Here is a 15,840-nt window from a genome sequence, read left to right as displayed (position 1 = left end):
TCTTACAGTGAGAGAGCACCCTCTGGCTAGGATGTGATCCTGTGTGTGTCTGTGCGCAAATGAACGTGGATAATATGATTGTATCAACATCTTGGGCGGTTGTAATGTGAAGCTCACATGTGATCATCATGCACTGAAGTCAACGAGACTAAAGCAATAAGATGAATCGACTCTACTTCCCAAATACTTTAAAGGCACTTCCGTCGATTTCACCAAACTCTACCTATAACTTAGAATTGTTCTTTACATTTAGGACGAGTTTTTCAGCATCTTAGCGGTTGTTATGTGAAGCTCACATACAAGATGTGTGTTGATAGATCATCATGCACTGAATCGAACGAGACTAAAGCAATACGCTGTTCTGACTCTAATTCCAAAGTACTTTTTTAAAGGCACTGCCGTCGATTTCACCAAACTCTACCAATAACTTAGGATTATTCTTTACCTATAGGACGAGCTAAGTTCCGTAATCAACATCTTGGCGGTTATGAAGGCCCCCATACAAGATGCGTGTGGAAAGATCATCATATGCAGCACTTAATTCAACGAGATTTAAGCAATACGCTGAATTGACTCTAATTCCAAACAATTTTAAAGCCACTGTCGTCGATATCACCAAACTCTACCGAACTTGGTATTATTCTTTGGACTGAGGACGAGTTAAGTTTCGTAACCCTAAATAATACGTGAGGATGTATTGAGCCCGTCCTAAGTTATATTGTCAAAGACCAGTATTCTCACTTGGTGTTTCCCAAAATATGCATAAAATAGCAATTTTTTGAAATTCGGACTTAATTGGTTATCTAATTTGCCAGAAAATATAAGGAAAACATGGTTGCTGTGTTTGGGTGCTTTCAAATGCATAATAAAAGGCTTCAGCTGTTTAGTGTTTTGTTATTTGAGTGAGAATTTACCCCTTTCTCAAAAACTAAGATACTTCAGAGGGAGCCATTTCTAACAATGTTTTATCTTATCCAAGCAATTCTCCATTACTCACCAATCACCTTTATGCTAGCAATTAACTTGAATAAATACCAACAGTATCCAGTGCCTTTCGGCATCGCCTTGAAGTTGGGCCCAGATGTCTCACATAAAGTCATCCAGCGAATGACACCATTTCCACTCAACCATCACGCGTTAATTACAAGCAGTCCAATATACAGTGTCTATCATTGAGACATAAGAACCGTCGCTCCATGATAGCCGTCAGACCTTGTTACTAAACTGCGTTAAATTGACCATAAATAACTTCATAACATCAGACGAAAGGACCAAGGCTCTTGCATTTTTCCGCATAGGGATAGCAGATGTTTGTAATTTTCTGCTAATGACGTTTATGAAAACACGTAATTAACGACGAATGGCGTGAATGTGTTCAAGGCACATTTGTTTTTAAAGGCACTGGACACTATTAGTAATTACTCAAAAAGTTGTTAGCATAAAAACTTACTTGGTAATGAGTAATGGGGAGCTGTTGAGAATATAAAACACTGTGAGAAACGGCACCTTCTGAAGTAGTGTAAGGTAAATTCTCACTTAACTTCAGGCTTGAAGCCTTTTTTGTTATATTATTATATAAGCATCTGAAAGCACACAAACTTTTGCAACAAGAGTGTTACATTACTTCATTTTTCTCCTGCTATTTCGATTACCGATTAAACCCAAATTTTCTCACTTGTTACACCAAGTGTGTCCAGTGCCTTAAAGACAAGTAAAGGAAAGGTATGTGTTAGAAGCAACTTTAATTACAATATATAAGCTCCTCATAATAAATTCCATACAAGTATCGACCCTCTTGGGGAAATGTCCGTCTGAGATAGAGTTGAGGAACGTGCTTTATGGACGCATCGCACAAATAACCTTTTGCTTATTTCTAATGACGCAGTACAACTAAAACTGAATCCAAACTGAAGTCCAATTTTTTATAACAGTTTGCGGGCAACCCTGACCTAAAAATTTGTTAATAATTTCAAGACAGTTGCATTTGTTTTTTGTTTTTTGTTTTTTTTAAATCTATCGACGCAAGCAGGAGAAATAATCCGTTATTAGAAACAAACAATCAGACGTTACTGTCAGTGACACTTCTCAGATTCAAATTTAGGGACACACAAAACACGGATACATTTTTCCATAACCACATTACCTCAAAGTGAAATGATTCTCAAAATTTTTCACACTATCGTAAGCAGATGTACAACCAAGACATTAAGTTTGTATTGCCATTAATGTTAAGAGTGATAACCAAGCGTATATAGACATTCTCTTAAAAAAGACCTTCTTTATCGAGAGGAAAGTTTATTCGTTGTGAACGGAAGGAATTACAAATTAACGGAGTCTTCATTACGTCCAGAACTGTGACAAGAAAACTCTGTTTCAGACCGAAAGAACATACCTTTTTTCGATCAAACGAAAACAGTCCGGTTCATTTTTTGAAAACTATGGATGCTTGATCGATCAAAATTCTTAGAGATGTGACGTAAATGTAATATACAGCAGGCCAGATGAGTGTCCATTTCTCAACTAATAAAAAAAAAATGTGTGTAGGCCGAAACAAATTATCAGTATAGACTCAAGTCTGGTGTTGGTGTCTCACTGAATAAGTTTGTACAATAACAACCTCAAAATGGCATTTCTTGACTTATTTCCATGAAGGTATATTGGGACACGTAATTACCCAAGCATATCATTCAATTTTCGTCTGAACGCCTGTTAAGAAGTTCATGATAGACTTGTTTTTCCCGGTTATACTTCTAAATAACTATCCGTTTTTTAACAATTAACAAAATTAGGATATAGGTGCATAACCGAAACAAATTATCAGTATAGACTCAAGTCTGGTATTGGTATCTCACTGAGAAAGTTTATACAATAACAACCTCAAAATAGCATTTCTTTACTTATTTCCATGAGGGTATATTGGGATAGGTAATTACCCAAGCATATTATAGTCAATTTTCGTCTGAACGCCTGTTAAGAAGTTCATGTGTAGAATTTTGTTTTCCCGTATGGTATTCCTGAATATTCTCGTTTTCGAGAAAACTGTCGTATTCGAGAATTCGAGTCGTATTCGAGAAAACTGTTTCTGAAAATCTAAAGAAAAACAACGCAACAGTCGAATTTTGTTTAAAATGCAACCGACATTAAAGACAAAGTGTTGTACAATTGGTTGTCACTGTTTTCTAAAGACTCACAGGACGGATTATATGTTAAAGTATTGATGGGGTTTGTTCATTCATGTTTATTTATTTATAACACACAAATTTAACACACTGTCTGCGACTATTTTGTAAGCTCTACCAAACGTGTACAATCTTTAAACGTGTACAACCTTAAAACGGATCCATCTGAAGTTTTGAACAGTTTTGTTGGGCGGTATCTTTATGAATTATACGCCTAGAGATAAGGGATTTTAAACTGACTTACACGACGGATTACTCTAAAACTTTCATGGGGTTTGTGGTTTCATGTTTATTTATCGATCCCTCAAAACATAAACACTCTGATGTCTGCGACTATTTTGTAAGCCCTACCAAAACAGACAACATTTAAACGACATTTGAATTTTTGAACAGTTTTGTTAGATGGTGTATTTATTTAATTCGACGCCCAGGGGTAAGGGATTTAAACGGACTTACACGACGGATTGCGCTCAAGTTTTCATGAGGTTTGTTGTTTCATGTTTATTTACTGACCACAGAAAACATAAACACTGCCTGCGACTATTCCAAACAACCTTTTACACGGGTCAATCTGAATGTTTTGGGGGTGGTGGATTGAAATTTGTGCTTAGAGGAAGGGAATTTAAACTATCCCCCAAACATGTAATGATATACTTAAGATGTTTTGCCTATAAGGTATATTTCATAATTACTATATTGTCTAAAGGCCTTTTACGAATGTGACATTTATGTTCGTGTCACCATATCTCGACAGATAAGGTACGGTACATTACAACCCCCCTTGAAGAAGCAAACATCATTATTCAGTTATCTAAAACTTGCGGATTGATTTCAGGTCGAGCTATCACTTTAACGCACCCTTTCTGAAGTGGTCGTTAGCATTAATGTCCGTCGTGTAACTTATAATTGATTTACTGTCTTGTCACTGTCGCATAAGATGTTCATAGTCGAAATTCTTTGCGAGATGGGACCTTGTAAGAGCTGCATACAACACTATCTACAACATTGGTACTTATCCAAGAATAACTCAATTACCCCCCCCCCCCCCCCCCCCCACACACACACACACACACTACAAGGCTATAGCAACTCTAGTCTTGGCGCAAGACGTTTCTCGTTTCCTTTTCACACACACCGCGGCCAATTCACCGACAGCGCGCGCAACCACTCACCTGACTTATAGTCCACTCACGGCGGTGAGTGGACTTATAAGTCAGGTGAGTCGTTGCGCGCGCTGTCGGTGAATTGGCCGCGGTGTGCGTGATATAAGAAAACGAGAAACGTCTTGCACCAAGACTATAGCAACTCATAAGAACCTAAGGAACATAACCACATAATTAACTCAATTTCCAATCAGAACCAAGCGCTTCCAACAAAGTCCCATCCCCTTATACTTCATAAACAGTTTAAATGCCGGCTCTGCGTTATTTTAAAGTGCGTAATGTTTTGTCTCCCTGGTTTTGTGTTGTTGTTGTGTACGGCATTTTTTTTGTCTATTCCTGCCAAGTATTTTCTTCTCTTTTTTCGTCTGAAACAGGTTTTGTTGTTTTGGAATTCGTTGTTTGTAATGTAATTATCTTTAGAAATTTTTCTTCCGGGCCACGATCTGAGAAAAACAAACAAATAAATAAATGAATAGATGATCCGGCGATCAAGCACTGGTGAAGAAAAACAAATAGGGCACTTACTATAAACAATCCTTGATCCTGTTTGCTTGCAAAGTGCTTTTCCTTCCATTAGCCATGCTCCACATGTCCCCCTTTTTGTCTTGATCCCAAACTTCCTGCCCTGAGAAATCAGATACCAAAACAAGTTAATATAAAAGAAACCAAGCAGAACCAACAACACCGTTAAAGGCAGTGGACACTATTGGTAATTACTCAAAATAATTATTAGCATAAAACCTTTCTTGGTGATGAGTAATGGGGAGAGGTTGGTGGTATAAAACATTGTGAGAAACAGCTCCCTCTGAAGTGACGCAGTTTTCGAGAAAGAAGTAATTTTAGACGAATTTGATTTCGAGACCTCAAGTTTAGAATTTGAGGTCTCGAAATTAAGCATCAGAAAGCACACAACTTCGTGTGACAAGGGTGTTTTTTCTTTCATTATTATCTCGCAAACTCGACGACCGATTGAGCTCAAATTTTCACAGGTTAGTTATTTTATGCATATGTTGAGATACGCCATCTGTGAAGGCTAGTCTTTGACAATTACCAATAATGTCCAGTGTCTTTAACATTTAAATCAGATTTGTACAAATACACAGGATATAAATAGCACAGCACTGAGAAAGGTCTCCACATATAAGAATGTTTTCGTCTCGCTACGGCCCACGATCACATTTTAAAGAAACAACAATACCATTAACATTTAAATCAGATTTGTACATAGTACACAGGATATAAATTGCACAACAGTAGAATGTTATCGTCGTGGTGCGCGGCTGATGACGATCACACGTAAATGATTTCCCTGGAGTCGACTCATAGTTACCGATACTTCATCAGCCAGGTGGTGATATATCCTTTCAGTTCAACCAATGTAAATAATTCAATCATGGATTGATTAGGATACAATGAAGCCGATACGACAGACTCAAAACATGTTAACCTTCAGGCATTTGGGGGATTCAACTAATACGTGAATATTGGCAATTTTAATTATTACTTACGACCTGAGAGACCTTCTTTTCTTTCAATCCGAATTCTGACGTGTTTTTGCACCCTTGCGGGGACAAGCTTTGTACAAGTGAATAAGAATGACATTGAAAAGGAAGACATGTTCTGTGGTGAGAGTGGCACAAATTGTATCTGATTTCCGAATGAAAACATTTTTCCCTTGAAATGTGCGGCCCCTTCAATGTATCCCCCAAGACGTAACTAGCGCATGTCTAAAATGTAGCCCATATATGGCCCTTCGACTAAATGTAGACCCGACGTACTGGCGTATGTGGTTCAAACCTTTACAGATATTTTTAAATCTGTCGGTTTGTTATGGTTTATGATACTGTGAACGTTGTTAATGCTATATTGTACCTGTAAGTTACATTGTTTTTTTGTTGTTTTTTTACAGTGTTATTTTGTTCGTGCAATTTTTTGCTTATTATTATTTTAATATGTACTTTTTATGGATAATTTTCTTACTGGTATTTTACTTGTATTTTACTGCTATGCGCCTTGAACAGGCTGGTCCTGGAGAGAGCATAATAAACTTTCATTAAGGGAATAAATGTGCGGTGAAGAGGTTTTTAACTAGTGGTTTAATCCCAACGAGGTCTGGTTCTTGATGATTTTACCGAGACGAAGTCGAGGTAAATTATCAAGAACCAGGCCTCGGCGGGTTTAAACCACTAGTTGAAAACCGATTCAACACACTTTGATTCCCAATCATAAATACCTTTTTGTGCAAAAACATCAACACTTTTTGGTTAAAAATAAAAATAAATGCAAACACTGTAATTATTCAACGATTTATTTCAACACAACACCCCTCCAGCTATGAAATGGTAAAGCCCTCCGCCGCCCTCGGGTAAACAACTCCTTATAAGGGAATATTGTGCGTCGCGCGTATCGCGTGATGTATCAGCTGTTGCTCTCGACCAATAAGAATGAAGACACTGTCTTATAAGAACAGGTGCAAGCTCGCGGGTCACGCCCATGTTTCAACACTTTTAACTGGTTATAAACAAAGGTTGATACACACCCACGTGATGCGCTCTCCACTAATAGGAATAGCGGAACTGTCTGAGGTATTTTAGAATATATATTCCTTTTCTTTATAGCCCGACCAAACAGTCTAGCCATGACCTAAACGTGTTTAACAAGAACCGTAATGAAGCCCCGACCCAAAACCTATCCCAGGGCCCTGCAATTGAACGTAGTCCGGTCTTAAATGTAGCTCAGACCAAAATGAAGTCCGGACTTAAATTTATCACAGAACTTAACTGATTATAGGTATGGGTCTCAAAGTATCCAAAACATGTAGCCTGTACATTAAATGTAGCCCGGACCTACAATTGTAGCAAGACTGTAGTGTAGCACGGATCTAAAACGTAGGCCCTTAACCCCGTTATGAATAATAAACAACATCAAAAGTAGCTGGTACTAAACGAATGAACAGAAATTGAACAGAGTACAATTAATTTGAGGAGTCCTCATGTGGCTGGTACAGACTAGAATTTAGGCCACATAACTGGGTACGAATTAAAATAGCGACTTTATAGAAGCACTTTCCAAAGTATCCAAACAAACTTACTCTGTTTTTGGTGCACTTACATAAGACAAAATCTCTCACAACCCAGGATGCAAAACCCCCATCTGCCCTCAACACCGTGCACAATATGTTGTCTGATGGCCGCGCCAACTCGCCCTAGCCTATAGATTTCTCTGACCAAGTAGCTGAAAAAACTAAGAACTAAGGATGCGTTGTTGAATTGAAGTCTGTTATACTAACTGGACCGTGCGGTATGTGGATGATGTAACTAAACAAAAGTAACTGGACTCAATGGGTGTTCCAAAAGAAGTAGTCTTACAGGTGATAGTTCAATGTGTACTAAACAAAGTTTGAATAAAAGAAACCTGTTCAAAGGAAACAATATAATATGTCCATTGCAACAAGTCATTGATCTGGACTAAATATACCAAAGGGGTGAGCCCTGGGCCAAAACCACAAGTGTTTTAGGTGTTTTCGCTACAACACCTTCCAATGGGCGACCGATTAAAGTTCATATTGATTACATGTTTTTAGCCTTTCACTTTTCTGGGCAGGTTTCGAAATTGTCAGTATTGTATTGTTAATGTCTCGGAGCCATCACTCACATTTACACGTGGTTGTACCCGCAAGTTTACCAATTTATGTTTTTTTTTAAATATCATGTATATAGGTGTTTTTGTTTTACTCTTGCTGACCTGTTACTTTTGTATGAAGTATCTTTGTAAATATACAAACAATATTGTTGATTGTCAAAGTGTTTTTGTTGGCACATTTGACAAACTGTTTTGTAAAGCGAAATGTTTTGTTACGTGGTTGAATATTGTTTGCAATTATACAACCGAATATTGCTCTATTGCTCCCATAGAAGGTCCGTATACGTACAAAACACCCTTGTAGGTGCAATAAGTATGCCAACATAAAAGTATCTCAGCTTTAAGAGTACAAATAAATACTTTGGTGGCAAACAAGAAAGGGTAAAGAAAACGTAAGTTTTTTTTTTTGTAAATGTACAATGGATTCTGAGAAATGCATATAACAGTGTACAACGTTTTAAAAACACTTCAAGAATGGCAAGACATCAAATCGATTAACCAAGCAGTCAGTTGATCACTAAAGATGAAAGTCTGAGATGAGCTTTTGAGCTATTAAAGGAACGTTACAGAATTGGTAAGAAACAAAATCCTGAAGATCATAGATTTACATCAAACTTACACGTTCTAATGATGATGGTAGTAGAAAACACCCCTTGAAATATTTCTGTCTGAAATTGCCTATTTGATGAGGAATAAATAATCTAATTTCGCGTTTGGAGTTTATCGCTCAGTGGGCTTTTTATCCATTTTTTGTTTTGGCATCGATGCAATGCAAAATTTGTAATCAGTTATGACTATTCTTTTGTGACTCAGATGGCCGATCGATCTCAAACTTCTACAGGTGTGTCAGTTTATGTATGGTGGATTACACAAAGTGCTTTACACTGCCAACAACTTTTTTTTTGCTAGCAATACCAATAATGTAATGTTCCTTTAAGGCTGCAATACATTAAAAACCGATGGAAAAAAAAACCGAGATATCCTTCAAAAGGCATGCGGTTTCTCAAGGTGAATTTATAATTTATTCAGAATAAAAAGCATGGCATCATCAACACTTCTCTTAGGGGCCCTGTCAATCAATACGAAGAGGATCTTAATGATGCTCTGTGAATGACAGTATTTTTGACCTACAATATACCTTTATCATTGTGCAGGTATTCTTGATTGTTTTGCCATTGATATCAATGTTACCAAACTGATGCTGGCAGAACAAAATAGTCTGGTTCCTATTTGCATAATGATTATTATCATTCATTATTTTTATTGGGTACGAGGTACATGACCAAGATGGAGGCAGCAAGGTGAATGTATATTGGTGATGTAAGGGCGATAGGTCTAAAATCATTAAGGACTTTGGGGTTTGTCTACCTTCGGTAAATGGATAATAATGGTAGATGTTTTCTAAAGAGTGTGTGTATACTCTCTTAAAGTGAAAGAGTGAAAATGTCACTCTCTTGTCCGAGTTTGATGGTAAAAGTCACTTGGTATCGCTCTTTCTGAGTGAAATTGGAGCGAACTTCACTCTAAATTGAGTTGTAAGTAGCCGTTTTTCACTCTTAATGGAGTTGTTCGCCATATAATGACTCTTGCAAGAGTGGTATGGCGGACAAAACGAGTGGGTTTTTTCGGCACAATGCTGGAGAGTTCTTCCTCAAAATTTATCAATTCAAAAACTTCTTTCTGCTCACATTGGTAGCACTCAACTACTTCTCCACAGTCTTTTGGTATTTGACAGTGTTGCCCCAATAAGACAAAGATGACTTCAGTTCATCATAGCAAGAAAAATATATTTTACGCCATATGGCTCTCGTATCTATAAAAAAAAAAACATTCTTTGACTGATGTCCCCCCCCCCATATATCTCACTTTCTCCCTCGCTTCTTCTTCCCATGTCAAGCCTACGGGTGGTACAGACGCCGATGTGCACCCACGAATAACCGTTTTTATTTGCTCAGCAGCCGAGCGAATTCTACAATCGATTTCTTCCGGTAGTGCTCCGAGGAGGAGCAAAAAAATCCAGTCACCCCCGGGACCAATATTTCGAGTTGTCATAAAGCCAACTGTCATATCATAAAAGCGTAAAACAAAAAACATACACATCGAGAAATGACCACCAAGCCGTGTCAATTCAAAACAGGTCTGAAGTAATTATCGAGGACTGCGTGGAATAACATAGGTCGTCAGTTATCGTCACTTGCGCGCACGTATGCAGGTGACCATGTGCACAACTGGAGCGAGTCAAGCGACCAATCATGAGAAAGCATGTGAGCCTATAAATTGTGACGACACAAGCTCACGCGTTGTAAAAAACTGGATGCGCTTCTTTAGATGTCGGTTAGGGCTGCACATGAGTGGCAGTGTCTGTGCCTTTTGGATTTTGGGTACACGAGTTGTTCGTATCAAGGCGCCGCAAAAGTTGGATGTGGATGAATTGACCATAGAGCAAGCTTTGACTGTGCCTAACAAACACTATACAGTAGTACCATCCATCAGACTTACGGAGTATTTGAAATGATCAGCGAGCTATGCGTGCGTAGACACCACATTTGATGTCCATCAGAACCCAACAATATACAGGAAACACGATCGGTGCTTCACTCCCAAACCGGACCCATTCTAACGTGTATGATGGGCAATCAATAGGCGACACCGATCCGGAAATATTGTAGGCTGCTCCTTGGCACGGAAAAGGTAAGTCAATAATGTGGTCCACTTTTACTGCACTCCCAAAAGGATTATCTGAATTAGGAACCGGAACTTCAGGAATCTTTACTGAGTGGATGATGGGTTTTGAAAGGCTGTGTTGGAACGTGCTTAATTTGTGTGATTTCAAACCTTTATAATAGATTTAAGGCCAATTGTTTGAGCTTAAAAATGGTATTACCACTAGACAATCTGGTGGGTTTCTAGCCACTCAATACAAACGAAGTGTCTATTCATTTCGTTTGTGATAATACTGCCAATACCATACTAATAAAAATAAAATCACAAAGAACAAAATCACAATTGTTTTGGGGGTTTTTTTTTGGGGGGGACGGACCATTCCTACTATTATTTTTCTCTGTCTAAAGAGTTTTTACACCACTTGGTTTGAAAAGAAATGCATTTATTTTATGAAAATGTAGCACGGCTTAAAATTTAAGGGCCTAAGTGTCGGTCTGAAAGAAACAATACATAATTGGTAAGAAAACAAATTGTCTAAGATCACAGATTTACATAAAACTTACCAGTCCAATAATAATAGTAGAAAACATCCGTTGAAATATTTCTGTCTGAAATGTCATATTTGATGAGAAACAAATGAACACTAATTTCCCGTTTGAAGTTTAACACTCAGTGAGCGTTTTATTAATCTGTTGTATCCGATGTCCTGCATAATGTATAATTGGTGTTTCACTAATTTCTCGTAACCAGGCCAGATGGCCGATCAATCTCAAACTTATACAGGTTTGTCAGTTCATGTATATGGTGGATAACATAAAGTGATTACACTGGCAGCATCTGTTTTGTTAGCAGTTAGCACACAAAATAAATCTGTATTAATGTTCGTTTAAGCGGCTCATTTCCACGGCGGCAATGGAAACAGTCAGCGGTATAATGTGTGGTCTTCAAAAATGCCATCTTGTTATTTAAATATAGACGGAATCCCTCGGCCATGATGGGTAATTTAAAAAAAATTTGTCTCCCATCTAGAAAAAAAAAAACGCTTTTCATGATGGATTTGTTTGTCTGGGGTTTTGTTGGGGTGGGATTTTGGTACAAGGGTCGGGTTTTTGGTTGGGTTTGGGTAGCGTGTAAACAAAAACAGATTGGTTGTCGCTCAGCAGGTTTTATGATGTGATTCCTAGCTAAACGGCACAGAATGGTTTTACGGCTTCTGACTTACACAACAAAGATATTGGCAACATTATGTAGGCCGTCAGAAAAAGGGCTAGATAGCTCAGTTGGTATAGAAAATCGGCACGTTAAGCCTGAGGTCGTTGGTTCAAGTCTCACTCAGTGAACTTGTCTATGTTCAACGTCAACAAGTAATTTTGTTTACCCTGTAACTACATAAATTGGGCTAGATAGCTCACAGTTGATATATTGAGCCCTGGCACGTTGATCTGGAGGTCTTTGGTCCAAATCTCGCTCTCGTCAACTTGTCTTTGTTCAACCTCAAATCAGATTGAACTACGTCAACGAGTAATTTTGTTTACTCTGTAACTACAGAAAATGGGCTAGTTAGCTCAGTTGGTATATTGAGCTGGCACGTTGATCCGGAGGTCGTTGGTCCAAATCTCATTCTAGTCAACTTGTCTATGTTCAACCTCAGATCAGAATGAAACTACGCCAACAAGTGTTTTTTTTTACTCTGTAACTATAGAAAAGGGGCTAGATATCTTTCAGTTGGTATATTGAGCTGGCACGTTAAATACGGAGGTCGTTGGTCCAAATCTCCCTCTCGTCAACGTGCCTATGTTCAACCTCAAATCAGAATGAAACTACACCAACATATAATTTTGTTTAGTCTGTAACTACAGAGAAGGGGCTATATGGCTCACAGTTGGTATATTGGGCCCTGGTACGTTGATCAGGAGGTCGTTGGTCCAAATCTCGCTCTTGTCAATTTGTTTATGTTCAACCTCAAATCAGAATGAAACAACGACAACAAGTAATTTTGTTTAGCTTTGTAACTACATAAAAAGTGCCAGATAGCTCAGTTGGTATTGAACACTGGCACGTTACTTTGAAGGTTGTTGGTCTACTTCTCGCTCTATAATATTTTTTTCTTAGGTTGTTCAATCCCAAAATCAAATTAAAACCACGTCAACGAGTAATTTGTTTTACTCTGTAACTACAGAAAAGGGGCTAGATAGCTCAGTTGGTATTGAACACCGCACGTTACTTTGGAGGTCGTTGGTCTACTTCTCGCTCTAAAATATTTGTTTTCTTAAGTTGTTCAAACCCAAATCAGATTAAAACCACGTCAACAAGTAATTCTGTTTATTTTGTAACTGCTAAATGTTCGTCACATCTGTATCAATGTATACGTATTTGCCTCATTTCCAAGAGAACATCTGTTTCGTTGACCTAGCTAGATAATCTTCGTTTGATAACAGAGTGTCGGTTCTTTCCAGCAAAGCCTAATTGTGTTCTATGTCAAGTCGTGTCTGTAGTGACGAGGTTTTTTTCCCAATTGTAATTACCTATATCACATCGAATCTGGATACCTCTACAGGCGTACGTAGACTATTAGAGGCACTGTGCACTGTTGGTTAGTTACTCAAAATAATTGTTAGCATAAAAACTTACTTGGTAACGAGCAGCACTGGAGAGCCGTTGATAGTAATGTTCTATATTATTAGTATAGAACATTGTGAGAAACGGCTCCCTCTGATGTAACGTAGTTTTTGAGAAAGAAGTAATTTCTCACTCTAACATTAAAAGACTTTAGGCCTGAAGCTTTCGTACTAGGTATCTGAAAGTACACAAGCTTATGCAACAAGGGTGTTTTTTCTTTCATAGTTCTCTTCCAACTTCCAATGACCAATTGAGTACAAATTGTCCATAGATTTGTTCTTGATGCATATGTTGGGACACACAAAGTTAGATTACCTTTACTGGTCTACAATAATTATCAGAAGGTGTCCAGTGCCCTTAACGCGGTAACTTTACACAGGTAAAGCAAATCAGCCTGTGTGTTTAAATTTAGTTTGTCGCATCACCTCGCCGAGGATAAACGCAATTTCAGAATTTGACAAAAGGGACTTGCCGAGTCACTCTTGTCAATTTGTTTATGTTCAACCTCAAATCAGATTGAAACTACGTCAACAAGTAATTTTGTTTACTCTGTAACTACAGAAAAGGGGCTAGATAGCTTTGTTGGTATTGAACACAGGTGTGGCGGTATCAGTCTTCCGCCGTGTTCAGTTTTCCGTGACTCAGTACGGCACTAACAATTGACTACTTTCGCTTGCCGTGCGTAGGCGTTGCATGACGTAATGTTACCGTATTTGGTCGTTCGGAACACTGAACACGGCAGAAAGTTGAAACCACCACACCTGTTCGTTACTTTGGAGGTCGTTGGTCTACTTCTCGCTCTATAATATTTTTTTCTTAGGTTGTTGAATCCCAAAATCAGATTAAAACTACGTCAACGAGTAATTTGTTTTACTCTGTAACTAAAGAAAAGGGGCTAGATAGCTCAGTTGGTAATGAACACCGGCACGTTACTTTGGAGGTCGTTGGTCTACTTCTCGCTCTATAATATTTTTTTCTTAGGTTGTTGAATCCCAAAATCAGATTAAAACCACGTCAACGAGTAATTTGTTTTACTCTGTAACTACAGAAAAGGGGCTAGATAGCTCAGTTGGTATTGAACACCGGCACGTTACTTTGGAGGTCGTTGGTCTACTTCTTGCTCTAAAATATTTGTTTTCTTAAGTTGTTCAAACCCAAATCAGATTAAAACCACGTCAACAAGTAATTCTGTTTACTTTGTAACTGCAAAATGTTCGTCACATCTGTATCAATGTATACGTATTTGCCTCATTTCCAAGAGAACATCTGTTTCGTTGGCATAGTTAGATAGTCCTCGTTTGATAACAAAGTGTAATTGTGGTCTATGTCAAGTCGTGTCTGTAGTGACGAGTTTTTTTTTTTTTTTTTCAATTGTAATTACCTGTATCACATCGAATCTGGATACCTCTACAGGCGTACGTAGACTATTAGAGGCACTGTGCACTGTTGGTTAGTTACTCAAAATAATTGTTAGCATACAAACTTACTTGGTAACGAGCAGCACTGGAGAGCCGTTGATAGTAATGTTCTATATTATTAGTATAGAACATTGTGAGAAACGGCTCCCTCTGATGTAACGTAGTTTTTGAGAAAGAAGTAATTTCTCACTCTAACATTAAAAGACTTTAGGCCTGAAGCTTTCGTACTAGGTATCTGAAAGTACACAAGCTTATGCAACAAGGGTGTTTTTTGTTTTTTTTCTTTCATAGTTCTTTTACAAATTCAATAACCAATTTGAGAACAAATTTTCCATAGATTTGTTCTTGATGCACACAAAATTACCTTTACTGGTCTACAACAATTATTAGAAGGTGTCCAGTGCCTTTAACGCGGTAACTTTACACTGCTAAAGCAAATCAGCCTGTGTGTTTAAATTTAGTTTGTCGCATCACCTCGCCGCGGATAAACGCAATTTCAGAATTTGACAAAATGGACTTGCCGCGTCACTGATTGGATCTTAGTAAGTTGCATGCCGAATTACTGGCAGTGTGTAATGAAAGATGACTGGTTAATGTCTGGGTTGTTAGTGTTCCATTTAACATTAGGCAGACGGAGAAAAACAAGCTTGAAATCTGATAACCAATATATGTGTTATTTTGTTATACTGTTTCTTTTAAGCGCATCTTTCTTTCGGAATGATTTAGGGGAGTGACTCTATTTCATGATGAACAGTATCCAAAGAAACACCGAATGTGATCTGGGTTTGTACTTTCCAGCGCGGTTAAACCAATTCATTCAAATAAATATATCTAATTACAACATGACCTTTAACCACCTTTTACTCTCGGGTTTCCGGAAGTTAACATTCAATGTCAGTCTCACGAAGTCTCTTAAAATAAAAAAAGAAACCGAGGTAACTTTATTAGCTGCGAGACTATGTCAGAAAATATGGAAATGCCATATTTTAAAGCTTCCAATGTTTGATAGAAATTCAACTACAGAAGGCACACTCAAGTTACTAGAATACATTCTGGTTCAAATACACTGGACACAATTGGTAAATGTCAAAGACCACTAATTGCACTTAGTGTATCCCGACATTTATGCTTACACAAATGAATCTTTACAGGTTA

At 38.0% G+C, this 15,840-nt stretch overlaps 1 protein-coding gene across 2 annotated transcripts in view; it reads left to right on the top strand.

Annotated features, from left to right (window-relative positions):
* LOC139937554 (neuropeptide CCHamide-1 receptor-like) overlaps positions 1-15,840 on the top strand; it is a 96,774-nt gene that overhangs the window by 45,536 nt on the left and 35,398 nt on the right. The window contains exon 1 of one of the 2 annotated variants that reach the window (XM_071932754.1): positions 10,391-10,675. The exons of the other annotated variant lie outside the window; for it this stretch is intronic. The gene's annotated coding sequence lies outside the window, so the exon portion shown is untranslated. Of the gene's footprint in view, positions 1-10,390; positions 10,676-15,840 lie in introns of those variants that run through there. 2 annotated transcript variants of the gene reach the window in all.

This window comes from Asterias amurensis, chromosome 5, assembly GCF_032118995.1.
Source record: "Asterias amurensis chromosome 5, ASM3211899v1".
Lineage (NCBI taxonomy): Eukaryota > Metazoa > Echinodermata > Asteroidea > Forcipulatida > Asteriidae > Asterias > Asterias amurensis.
Note: the sequence above shows the minus strand (reverse complement) of the source record. Positions and strands in the feature narration are given on the sequence as shown.